Source organism: Lactuca serriola, chromosome 3 (assembly GCF_051521515.1).
Source record: "Lactuca serriola cultivar US96UC23 chromosome 3, Lser_US96UC23_V15, whole genome shotgun sequence".
Classification (NCBI taxonomy): domain Eukaryota; kingdom Viridiplantae; phylum Streptophyta; class Magnoliopsida; order Asterales; family Asteraceae; genus Lactuca; species Lactuca serriola.
The window spans coordinates 206,020,504-206,034,152 of record NC_136410.1 but is presented as its reverse complement, the minus strand read 5'-3'; the positions used below and the strand labels follow the sequence as shown (position 1 = coordinate 206,034,152).

General features: G+C 37.0%; 1 pseudogene; it reads left to right on the top strand.

Annotated features, from left to right (window-relative positions):
• The first annotated feature begins 8,715 nt into the window (after window positions 1–8,715).
• On the top strand, window positions 8,716–12,660 carry LOC145095996 (putative serine/threonine-protein kinase WNK10; annotated as a pseudogene).
• Window positions 12,661–13,649: the final 989 nt, after the last annotated feature.

The window sequence follows — 13,649 nt, the reverse complement described above, 5'->3', positions numbered from 1 at the left end:
GTCAGTTCGTCAGAATTAGGGTTTTTCGGGTTTTTGGCTGCTGTTTTGACTTGGACTTGATGCTTAATTGTTTTATGAAGTTAAAATCCGAATTTTATCTATGTTAAGTGTTTATCCTTGCCAAAAGAATAGATAATTTCAAATCTTTTAAATATTAGTTATTTATGTGATAAATATGGATTATTTAAAAATTATTTGGTAATTATCTAATGACTAAAATTAAGATTAGGTCATATATAGATAATTATGAAATTAATTGGTTAATTTGAATTATTTGTTATTTGATCCCTTATGTTTTGAAAAGTTCAAAACTTGCCCTCAAGTTTTGAAATTTGAATTTTGTAATTAAAAGTTTAATTTTGAATAATTTAAATTTCAAACCCTTAGAATTTTTTACAAGTTTAAAATTCAACCCTATACTGTTATATATTATTACAAGCTTAATTAATATATATATATGTATAACTTTAAATGCTAGTCTTACCGTTAGTAGGCCTCATTCACGAAGCCGGTCTATAAGGTGGGTATAAGGTTGCTGCCTATAAAATGGCGCTTAATGGGTCTACACTCACACCTACCGCTTGTTTGAATGGTGGAGGGTCGTTAGCCGAACGGGTAGGATAGGGCAACCCTCTCCTCATTAAAAGTATAATGTTGATCATAAAGTAACTACATGTTTTACAAATTCCCATTCCTAGTTACTTTAGGGTAAAATGTGAAAATGATGCTAATCCATGGAATTACACTTCGTACCCTTGTCAAACGTTGAAGGAGCGTGTGTGGTTAACTGGCACATCAATTTGGGGATGACATTGGTAGCGAAGGGTGACTCGATGTATGTCATAGATCAATGGAGCGTGTGTGGTTTACCGGCACATTGATTAGGTGATAGAGACATTGAGTGCACCATGTTGATTCGCATGGTTATTCACAAATTTGTTTGCGATCCTCGGCATCCCAGTCGCAATTTTGAAATGCATATCGAGATTTAAACATGCCATTGAAAAGTTCAATGAATCTCAAAGATCTAGGAGTTTTCAATACATTTAAAACCTAAATTGTTTTTTCGTTTTTCATGGTGAGAATTAGTGAATCGTCATTCACTTACCTTCAAATTATTTACTTTTAGAGTACGACATCCCTTTCTAAGTTGTAAATAATGTTGTTGGATCCTAGCCCTAATTTCTCATTTGGGTGTTTAATTAGGGATTCATTTCTAATCAAACCTTGTTCCTTTTCTTTTTCAGATGTCTGCAAACAACAACAACAACGCTTCTGGGTCGTTCTCGTTGATGAACTTGTGTCAGAAAGTGACATTTGATGGTTCAAACTTCAACGAGTGGATGAGGTATATCCGCATGATCACACGCTACGAGGACAAAGAATATGTCCTCGATGAAAAGCTTGAGAAGATCATCCCAGATGTTGCTACTCCTGAGGAATTGGCCGCCTTTGAGGCCCACGAGCGTGATGCCATGAAAGTTCACTGCCTCATGCTGGCCACCGTGAACCTCGAACTCCAAAAGTCCTATGAGGACATGTATCCATATGAAATGCATCAGGATTTGCTGGACAGGTATCACCAGAGCGCGAGGCAAGAGCGCTATGAGATCATTACTAACATGATCACCGCTAAGATGGATAGTGGAGAATCCCTAACCTCTCATTTGCAAAGAATGCAGAGGTATGTTGATCGTCTTCTCAAACTTAATGTTAAATTTGATGAGGATTTGTCCATCGACATAATCCTTCACTCCTTGCCCTCCTGCTACAATCAGTTCAGGATGACCTACCATATGAACAAAGAGGAGGTCTCCTTGAGCAAGCTCCAAGGGCTCTTGAGGACTGCTGAGAGCAACCTCAAAGACAAATCTGTTGCATCGTCCCCTGCTGTGGCCGCTCCTGTGATGGCAATAGGTCAAGGAAAGGGCAAAAAGAGGAAGGCTCCATGTAAGAGCCACCATAAGGGGAAACCCCGTGATGGTTCGTCCTCAAGTGGGACCAAAGCTGGCTCCATTAAACCCTCTTCCGATCCTAAAGAAGCAGAGTGCTTCTATTGCCACCAAAAGGGCCACTGGAAGCGAAGCTGCCCTCAATATCTGCAGGACATAAGAGATGGGAAGATCAAGCCCACATTTATAGGTATGTATTCTATTAAATCTAATAACTCATCATTTGCTACTTCATGGGTTCTTGATACAGGATGTGGTAACCACATTTGTGCTGATTTACAGGGCCTAAAAAGAAGTAAGGAGATGGAGCATGGGAAGATGAACCTGATTATGGGAAACAGAAGATCGTCGCATGTGACCAAAGTCGGTGTTTATTCTTTAGTGTTGAGTAATGGGTTAGGAATAGATTTAGAGAATTGCTGTTATTTGCCAGATATGGCATGAAACATTATTTCTTTTCACAGGTTGTTTAGACAAGGTTTCAGATATTCTTTTGATAATAGTAATGGTTCTATTAATGTTTATTTGAATGGTGTTTTTTATTTCAATGCATTAACTTGTAATGGGATTTATGAATCTGTGATGATTGTTGATAATTTTGGAAATAATGTTTTGAATATTGATTCATCTACTAGTCTAGACAAAGCATGCTTGTGGCATTGTCGCCTTGGCCATGTCAACAAGAAACGCATAGCCCAACTCCAAAATGATGCAGTGTTGGAGTCATTCGACCTTAGGGACGATGACACGTGTGAATCTTGTTTACTTGGGAAGATGACCAAGTCACCCTTTACTGGAACTTGTGAAAGGGGTGAGGGTTTATTGGGTCTCATACACACCGATATATGCGGGCCCTTTAGATCCACCACAAGGGATGCTTGCCGCTTCTACGTGACTTTTACAGATGATTATAGCAGATATGGATATATCTACTTAATCAAGCAAAAGTCGGAAACCTTTGAAAAGTTCAAAGAGTTTAAGAATGAAGTGGAGAATCAGCTGGGCAGGAAAATCAAGATGCTTCGGTCAGACCGAGGAGGAGAGTACTTAAGTCTTGAGTTTCACGACTATCTAAAGGGATGCGGAATTGTTTCGCAATTGACGCCTCCAAGGACGCCACAATTGAATGGTGTGGCTGAGAGACGTAATCGGACCTTGTTGGACATGGTTCGTTCTATGATGAGTCGGACTTTGTTACCAATAGCTTTCTGGGGGTATGCCTTAGAGACTGCCGCCCACATACTTAACTTAGTTCCCACCAAGAAGGTTTCCAAGACTCCTCACGAGATGTGGATGGGGAAGGCTCCCTCGTCGGCACATATCAAGGTCTGGGGTTGCGAGGCTTTCGTAAGACGAGAGACTCACGACAAACTACAACCTCGTAGTGAGAAGTGTTATTTCATCGGCTATCCGCAGAAGTCTTTTGGCTACCTTTTCTATAGACCGAGTGACAATGTTGTCTTCGTTGCTAGAAGAGGAGTTTTCCGAGAAAGGGAATTGATAGGCCAAGAAGACAGTGGGAGGCAAATTGAACTTGAAGAGATTCAAGATCAAAACGATGAAGGAACCTCTGACACTGGCACTCAACTTGAGGAGGAAACTCCTGTTGAACCTGTTGACGAGTCCCTACCTCTTCGACGTTCCACTAGGGCTAGTGTTCCACCCTAGTTTTTTGGTTTTCATATTACTACTGAAGGGGATACATTTATTAGTGATAGTACACTAGTAAATTTGGATGAACCTAGCAGCTATAAGGAAGCCATGGCAGGCCCGGAGTCTGTGAAATGGAAAGAGGCTATGGACAGCGAGATTCAGTCCATGTACGACAACCAAGTTTGGAACTTGGTTGATAATGTACCGGGTCGTAAGACAGTTGGGTGCAAGTGGATCTTCAAGAAGAAGACGGACATGGATGGGAAAGTGCATACTTATAAAGCGCAATTGGTTGCGAAGGGTTTTACTCAAACTCCCGGAGTTGACTATGATGAGACCTTCTCACCAGTTGCGAAGATAAAGTCTATTAGGGTGATGCTTGCCATAGCTGCATTTCATGATTATGAAATATGGCAGATGGACGTGAAAACCGCTTTCCTTAATGGAAAGTTGGCTGAGGATGTCTACATGAATCAGCCAGAGGGTTTTGTCGATGCGAAGCATCCAAATAGAGTATGCAAGCTTGAGAAATCCATTTATGGATTGAAACAAGCATCTCGCAGATGGAATCTTTGTTTTGACGAGAAGGTTAAAGAGTTTGGCTTTCTGCGAAGCGAAGATGAATCTTGTGTGTATGTCAAAGCCAGTGGGAGTATAATAAGCTTCCTCGTATTGTATGTCGATGACATATTACTCGTAGGAAACGATGTCCCAACCTTGCAGGAGGTCAAGTCCTGGCTTGGGAAATGTTTCGCTATGAAGGACCTCGGAGAGGCTTCTTATATACTGGGAATAAGAATAGTTAGAAACAGGGAAAAGAGACTGATAGGACTCAGTCAGGATACATACTTGGAAAAGGTACTAAAGCGTTTTAGTATGGAAAATTCCAAGAAAGGGGAGTTGCCAATCCAAAGCAATACCAAGCTGAGTAAGACTCAGAGCCCGAGTACAGAGACAGAGATAGCTGATATGAGTCGAGTACCTTACGCTTCCGCAGTAGGCTCTATCATGTACGTTATGACTTGTACTCGCCCTGATGTGGCCTTCGCTTTGAGCATGGTCAGCAGATATCAAGGGAATCCTGGTAGAGCTCATTGGATTGCAGTTAAGAATATTCTTAAGTACCTTTGGAGGACCAAGGAATGGTTTCTAGTCCTCGGTGGGAGTGATGACTTAAGGGTATGAGGGTACAGTCACGCTAGTTTTCAGACAGATCGGGATAACTTCCGATCGCAGTCAGGCTGGGTCTTTACCCTAAATGGAGGAGCAGTGACTTGGAAAAGTTCCAAGCAAGAGACCGTAGCTGATTCAACGTGCGAATCAGAGTATATTGCAGCGAGCGAAGCGTCAAAGGAGGCTATATGGTTGAAGAACTTCATTGGAGACCTTGGAGTTGTACCATCCATAAAGGAGCCGATGGAAATTTTCTATGATAATGAAGGAGCGGTTGCCTTGACCAAGGAACCGAGAGATCATGGCAGATCTCGACATATTGACAGAAAATACCATTTCATCAGACATCGGGTAGAAGAGGGACTCCTCTTTGTGAAGAGGGTATCATCAGAAGAGAACCCAGCAGATCCCTTTACGAAGGGACTGAGTAGGGTTAAACACTTGCAGCACGCTAGGAGCATTGGGCTGAAGGATGATATAATTTTGGATTAGATAGGAAACATGTAATAGATAGTTTGTACTTGACATTCGATGAATAAATAAAATGTATTATTTATGAGTAAAGCTACTATCTTGTGTTGGTTATTTATCTATTGTTTCCATTTTGCATGTTTTGACTTCCTGAATGATATGATTATTCAAAAGTTCCACAGTCGGTCATATTTTGGAAGTAGATATGAATGAAGACTGTCATGAATTGTTTGTAGACTGTCTGAAAGGTTTTAGACATAGCAAAGGTTTGCTGCAAAGTTTATGAGTGCTTATGAATATGAATTGAGCATTGGATTAAACCCGAGGTTGCTATATCACTTAGTGGTGTTTTATCTTAAGTGATCGCAAAACGATAACATCATATAGTCTTAAAACTTAGACATATGGTTGTTGTTTGCTGGTTGGTTGTACATTGATCATGTGTAAATGCATCAGTAACTTGATGTTATCAAACACATTGTTGTGTATGATCCATTAGTAAATAATAGATGCATATGAGTCGAAGTTGATCTGTTCCTTTTATTATATGAGAATAAAAGTGATATATTGGCCACTTGATGATTTGGTTTGACTTATGTGTCGGGCCCGGTCAGAATGAAGTTTGTGTGTTCAACTAAATTCTATGTCGAACAAATCAGAAATCAAGGAACTACTGTTGGACAATAAGTATTGTCAGCATGATATCCAGAACAGAGGATTATACGATCCCTTATCTAAAGGACAAGTTGATCAGAGTTGACAGCGAAGTATAAGAGCTACGATTGCTAATCGGATTCTGAAGTCATGTGTGAGATATAGTTACTAGACTTATCCAAGTGGGAGACTGTTGGAATAGTGTCTAAGCCCGTAACTATATTTGGTATGTACTTGACCCGGTTATGCATGGTCCTTTTGGGTTGCCTTCTCCAAAGCAACTTGACAAGGTAATTTAGGGAGAAAGAGAGTATTATGATTTATTAATATATTATAAGAATAATATATTAAAGGAGAAATCATATTTATTTAATTAGTATTGGTCATAAACTAATTAGGAATTAATTTGGTGGTCAAAAGAGATTAATTAAATGAAGGGGTATAAACTGTCAAATGTATGATAGTTGAGTTTTGGGTTAAGGAAACCTAATGGGCTTAAGGGGGAACGAATTTATGATGGGTATCCATCATATTTTCGTCCAAGGGACTTATTCCAGAAGGTTCCATGGGCTGCTTGGTGACTAAGCTGTCCATTAGGGTTTAGAGTGAAACCCTAGTAACCTGTAAGTATAAATATGACCCCTAGGGCATGAATTCGGCCACCACTTGATTCTAAGAGTACCCTAGGTCGATTTCTAGCCTCTCTATCCCTCTCTCATATTGCCTTCTTGCTTGTGGGGTTTGTGAACCATTAGAGGAGTTGCATTTGTGACTCTAGGCTCAAAGGAAGAAGATATACAAGATCTAAGCCAACCATTGAAGAGGTAAACATCAAGATCTGATTCTATATGTTATTTTTGTTGTTTATATGCTAGATTAGGGTTTGTAAGTCTTGGAATCAAAGCATGTTCAATAGTGAAACCTAGATCCAAGCATTAGGGTTTGTATGAGCACATAGGAAGGTTTCTTATGCATAAAACCCATCAATAACAACATGACTTACGATGTACACTAGGTAGGTGCGGGTGATGGAATGTCTCACAAGAGCTTTAACGAAATCTACACGAACAGTGTATCATATTATTTAATGTTTTAAATAATACTTTGAGTATATATTTGATTATAAAACATTAGTGATAAAAATACGATTTGCTTTTATCGAAATGTCAAGTATTTGTTTGTTGTAGGCCCGAATAACGTATAGTGTGTCGTAAGCCCAATAAAGAAGTAAAATGAACACATATAAGGCCAATTTAGGAATAAATTGCCTAACAAAGCCCAACAAGCATGTAAGGACAATTAGAGTACAAATGTTGTAAAAAGCCCGTTTGTTGTCAAAATGATCGCTTTTAGCTCAAAAGAAGCAACATTTCATGAAAAGCTAGTATTAGTCAAAATTAATATTTTTGGCCCTTTACAGCCGAAAGTTTGCAAATAATGTCCATTATTGTTAACAATGACATTTTAAGCCCACTAAAGTCGAAACTTTACACTTAAGGCCTATTTTAATGAAAAATGGCACTTTAGGCCCATTAAGCCGAAAATTTACAATTAAGGCCAATTTTTTATATATGGCATTTTTAGTCCATGAAACCGTAAATTTCCAAGTAAGGCCCACTTTTATGAAAATTTACACTTTTGGCCCATAAAACCGTGATTTTTCATTTAAGGCCTAATTTTTATGAAAAATGACATTTTTAACACCTAAAAACCAAGAAGGCCCATTTTGACAAAAGTAACATTTTGAACCTTATAAAACCATGAATGACATAATAGGCCATTATTATCCAAAAATGACTCTTTTGACTCCTCAAAACCGTGAGTATCATAAAAGGCTCACTTTTGGTCATTTGACAATTTTGGCCCCTCTTTATGTTTTCCTTAGTTTTTTGATATCCTTTAACATGCTTAATCTTTTCAATCATCATTATGAGTTACATAAAGTAACTTGTTTTTTCCTAAGATCTTCAAGTCTTGGAAAATATGTCGAGTTTTTGAAGGTTTAACATAGATTCATAACATATTTACACAACATATAATGAAAATACACACAAGCATGCATCAATACTTAGATTTAACACAAAACCAACTTGTATTCTCCCCCAAAAGTTAGTAAATCATGAAAAAGGACGGGTATGAAGCTTTCCTTGGGTGATGGATTGGTTTTGATGAAGAAATGAAAGGAAATGAAGGTGTTTTCGGCCTTGAATGCTTCTATGAGATGAGTTTTCGAATCCTAGAGAGTTCTATGAGTATGATCACAAAAACAAAGTGTTTATGAAGAATGATCTAGCATAAAATGGAATTAATCACCTTGAGTTTAGTTAAAGGCTTATCAAGATGATAATACTTGATGCAAAGCTCTTAAAATCCCATACCAAAGTCATAATTTTTAGGAGGAAAAAGGGAAGGATTTTTCTTTCTTGAGAGAATTTTTAGTGTATTTGAAGTGGAAAAGAAAAATGAGGGTGATGGTGGGGTCCTTTTTGGCTGAGACACTACCAGAAAAATACCCTTTAATGAAGCGCAAACAATGACACTCGCAGATTTACAATATGCAATTTTGTGTGTCCATAAAAATAATGTCAGGTTTCCAAAAACTGAAGGATAGAGGTCACGCATTTTTGCATGCCCTTAAATTAGTGTCTAAAAAAAGAAAAGAAAAACACGGAGGGCGCCTAAAGAAAAAAGGGCGTCCTCTAAGGGTGTCATTTTATATTTTTTAGGAAGGGCGCGTTCTTCATTTTTTTAATAGCCGGGAAATGAAATCCCAAAAAATTAAACACCCCGCCATTTATCTCCTTCTTCTCCAATGAACTCTAATAGAATTGTGAGGTTATCAATCCTTTTGAAGCAGCCCATCTTCCTCTACCTCTGCACTCTCTATCTCTTTCCATTTGGAAGCCCTAACCGCGACCACCAGCATCAAACCCCATCATCTCTAAGAGTTCGGAGTGCATCTGATGAAATCGACAGTTGGATCGACTCCGTAATCGGCAACGACTACCGCTGCTTCTTTCGCTCGTACTCCGACCGCCACCACCTTCTCTTTCTGGTTGTTGGCATCCATAAAGGCAACAACATGCTTGTCATCGCCGGATTTATTCTTTGCTCTACTCTGTTTCCCCTCGCATCACACACTTTCTTTCTCCTGACCTTACTTGTTAATCGTCTCATCAGATCTCTGCTATAGTGTCACTCTAAGATCAAGAAATTTTAAGCCCTAGTCTCCCTCTGAGACAGAGACGAAAAGAGAAGAAACATGAAGATGCTCGCACGCCTTTTTCCGGTCATCCTTTAACCTAGGTGTTGTTTCTTTCATCAATCCTTCCGATTGGTCTTCTTCTTCATCACCATCTACTGAAAGACTCATTGATTTTGGCGATTATGGCTTCGAATTCAGTTCCATCCAATTCTACAACAGATTTCTCATATGTTCTCCATTAACCCCCCTTTACCACCATTACATCTACAGCCACACGACAACCACTCATCGCTATTCGTAAGTCCATCACCACCTTCTAAAGCAGGTTGAAATAGGAACCGATAATGCGAATGCTGAAGTTAGAGTGATTCCCGATGTTCAGGTGAGATTATTTCCATTTACCTACATAAATCTCGATTGTGCTCTCTTTTCTCCTCTCTCATCCCAACATCGCCATATCAATATTGAATTGAATTTTTCTACAATTTCTTTTAGGCCTTTCTCTGTCTTGTATCTCTCTTAATCCTCTGGAACAGAGCTATCAAAATTCGGCATCTCCAAGTTTCACTCATTAATTTCATACAAAACTTGGAAGCTTTTGAAGATTTAGTTGAGTTTCTTGCTAATCCTTCACCCTCTATAGATAGCCAATTTTCTAATTTTAGTCGTATTTCTGCCTGCCTCTTCTTAAAATCTTGATAAAGTGAGTTAAATGGAGAAAAGAATTGTTAGGGTTTTAGACGAATTTTTACAAGGGTTGGACTCGAAACTAGTTACCAGAGGTAATTTTTACTCTTGGATATAAAAGAAAATTGGAAACTATATTACTAGTAGTATTTATAAGAATTGAATTGTTTATCCAGTATTTTGGAGCTGGTGGATGCTGCAATACCATCTCATCATTTGGACCCAATCAGAAAGACATTGTTACAAGTCAAAGGAGTGGAGGCAAGTTGACTACCTAGATAATCTAACCTGTTTGTTGTAGTATACTTTGGTCCGACTTTGATACAAAATTCTACACTTTTACAGGGATGCAGACACATTGGTGAAAGTGTTCGTTACCAGATTCAGAATTGGCATCTTGAAGTTTCTGAAGTCTTCATACACTTGGGTATGTTACTTCATTATTGCATTATTTATAACTAAACTAGGATTCTTTATTTACCTGATATGTTTGATTTTGCAGAGCCTAGCAATAAACTTTTTGATGTCCAGCAACAAGAGGAAAACAAGATTGAAGAAATGATTACTAATATGCTCTCTTCCAACTTCTCTCAGGTATATTTGTTGAGCCTCTTTTTATATGGAAGTAATGTTTCTAATTCTCTAATGGGTTGGTTCCAGAAAAATACATATCTAAGTCTCAGGATGAGTTTGTGTTTAGAAACTTGATCAAACAATGAAGTTTGTCAAACAACATTAAATTATAAGCACTATTTTTAAGGTAAAGTCATTTTTTGAACATTTATCACAAAGAGCATCCATAATAGGAGCTATATGCTTTATTTGTACCAACCTCAAATTATGTTGATGAGTTTTTTTTAAGTATTTATCTTAGTTAAAAAGATATTTTAGAATTGTTAAAAGTTCACACTCTTGGTCACTACAAGATTAGGTATATATATATATATATATATATATACATATATATATATATATACACACACTAAGTCTTTAGTGACAGACATGGATTTGTTGTGTTGTCATTTTTCAATTAATTAATGTTAAGTTTCAGAAAATGGTTGTGAAACACGTAAGAAAACTGAAATTGCAAGGCAAGAGAACCATGGGTTTGCTGATTTGGGTTTATCCCTTGTTGGTGAAGCTTTGATTCAACCTTCACAAGGTAGATCAGACAAAATTGGGTAGCAACAACTCTTTTAAAAGTCAAATTCTTGACTATTATAGTCTTCAAGTGTTTCTTGTAATATGAAATGCCTTTTTTTTTACTTTTACTTGACTATTCATTTCAAATTATTGTTTTATTATCTATTTGTTTTAGCTCAAAGATCTAATTGTCCAATTACTTGGGAAACAAAGGTTGACTCATGGTGAAATTTCTGTATTTGGCACCCCCAGAGACTTGTGGTATGGTTTCCTTTTATTATTTTGTTTGTTTTCCTTTTTTAAAAAGATTTTAGTTTTAGACTCATTTTTTTAATTTGTTAATACAATAATTTAACTTGCAGATTAGTGTTGAGAATCTATGCTCTAAGCAAGTGGCAAATGAAGTTGAGGTTTGAGGACCTCCAGTTTCAAAACCTTTTGATAATCAAGGAAATCCAACTAAGGTATTATCATTCCTGTTTATTTTTAACTTGCAGAAGGTTAGTTTTCTGTTTTCATTTTTGTAGTTAACTTATACCGACTGATGGTTTAACTTTTGAAACTGGAGGTCCTCGAATCATATGAGGATTGATGTTGTGATGCAGTCACCACAAGACTTGGAAAAATTATATTCAGAAGTTCATCTTCTTATATCATTAAAACACAATAACATCATCAAATACTTTGATTCGTGGGTTGATCATATGAAGAAAAATGTAAATATGATAACTGAGCTCTTCACATCCGGAAGCCTTAGACAGTAAGAAAAATTTGATATCATATATATATATATATATATATATATATATATATATATATATATATATATATATAATTAATGTAATAAATGATATATTTTACTCAACTCTTAATTTGCATTTATTAGATAGCGGAATAAAAATAAAACAATTGATTTGAAAGCGATCAAGAAGTGGACAAGACAAATTCTAAATGGTCTTCACTACCTTCACATTCAAATTCCACCTGTGATTAACAGGGATTTCAAACGTGACAACATATTTGTGAATGGGAACAATGGAGAAATTACGATTGGTGATCTTGGATTGGCAACTGTCATGCAGCAACCAACTGCCAAGAGTGTTATTGGTAAGACTAACTAAAAACAAAACATGTTCTTCAAGTGTAATATGAATTTAATGTTGTTTTTTTCACTAGCAACACCTGAATTCATGGCACCAGAGCTTTATGAAGAGGAATACAATGAACTTGTTGATATATATTCTTTTGGGATGTGTTTGTTGGAAATGGTGATATTTGAGTATCCTTATAGAGAATGCAAAAATCCAGCTCAAATCTATAAGAAAGTAACCTCAGTAATGGAATCAAATAAGTTAAATGATTGTTTGTTTAAAAAAAAACTATAGGCGATTAAATCGGGTTCTCTTAGCAAAGTGGGTGATTATGAACTGAAGGCATTCATAGAAAAATGTTTGGCTCCAGCAACTGAAAGATCATCTGCTGGAAAGCTTCTAGAAGATCCTTTTCTAAAAGAGGCAACACCAAGATCGTTGAATTTCATGGCGATTGAATTTCATGGAGATTGATCAATCTATATGTTTAAACACCAAAAATGGAGTTGCTGAATTCAAGAGGATTCATCAGCAAAACGAGTTCAGGTTGAAAGGGATAAAGAATGATGACAATTCGGTTTCTTTGACCTTGAGGATTGCTGACCCATGTGGTGAGAAGTGTTTTGATTAACATTTTTTTCTAATAAATTATTAAGATAATAAAAGAAATTAAGCGATTGATTGATTTGGATGAATCAAAGTGATCTTGACTTTATTGGATGTTCCTAGGGCTGTGTTTATGTTGTTCATGCATATAAAATCTACTGGACAAGCTGCTTGAATGGATCTCTTTCAGGGAAAATGGTGATGCGTTCGGTTGAAGGTGATTGAAGGTGATGGATGTAAACTTTATTCTGGAACTCTCAGTCTACCAACATTAGAGTTTAATTGGGTGATTTTGGTTCTTGAAACCAGACTCAAGATATCATATTTTGGCATGGGTAGAAGCTTTGGAGGAAACGAGACTCGGGCAAAAGTAAACACACAGAGAGTTGTTGGCACATAGTAAGCTAGATGATGCAATTGTATATAAATATGTTCATTTTTTTATAACATTTACTCAATTTGGAATAATTATTTGTATTTGACATATTAGTGAAATGGATTATCTTTGTTATTTATGGTATTTTATTTTGTATTATGAGATTTTTAATGTATTATTTAATTTGAAAATTAGTAAATCTATAAATATTTTTTTTTACATTTAAAATTATGATACGCAAAAATGTGTGTCATCTTCATTTATGACATGGCCTTTCTTGACAGGGGCTTTATTGATACGCATTACGTGTCATTAACATGCGCGTCGTAAGGTTACGGCACACGAATGCGTGTTGTCTTCCTTTATGACAGGGCCTTCCTTGATACGCATTGTGTGTCGTAAACGCACGTCATAATTGCGCCTCGTAAATGAGCATCGCAAATGCGCGTCGTCTCTCTTTATGACAGGGCCTTCCTTGACGCGCATTTGCGCGTCGTCTGATCCTTTTACGACGTGCAATGAGCGTCGTAAAAGGCTGTTTTTCTAGTAGTGAGAATAAGATGAGAAGAGAGAAGAGATTAGTTTGGTTATTACATGGAGGATTAGAGGGTTTATACTTATAAATATGTGATACAACT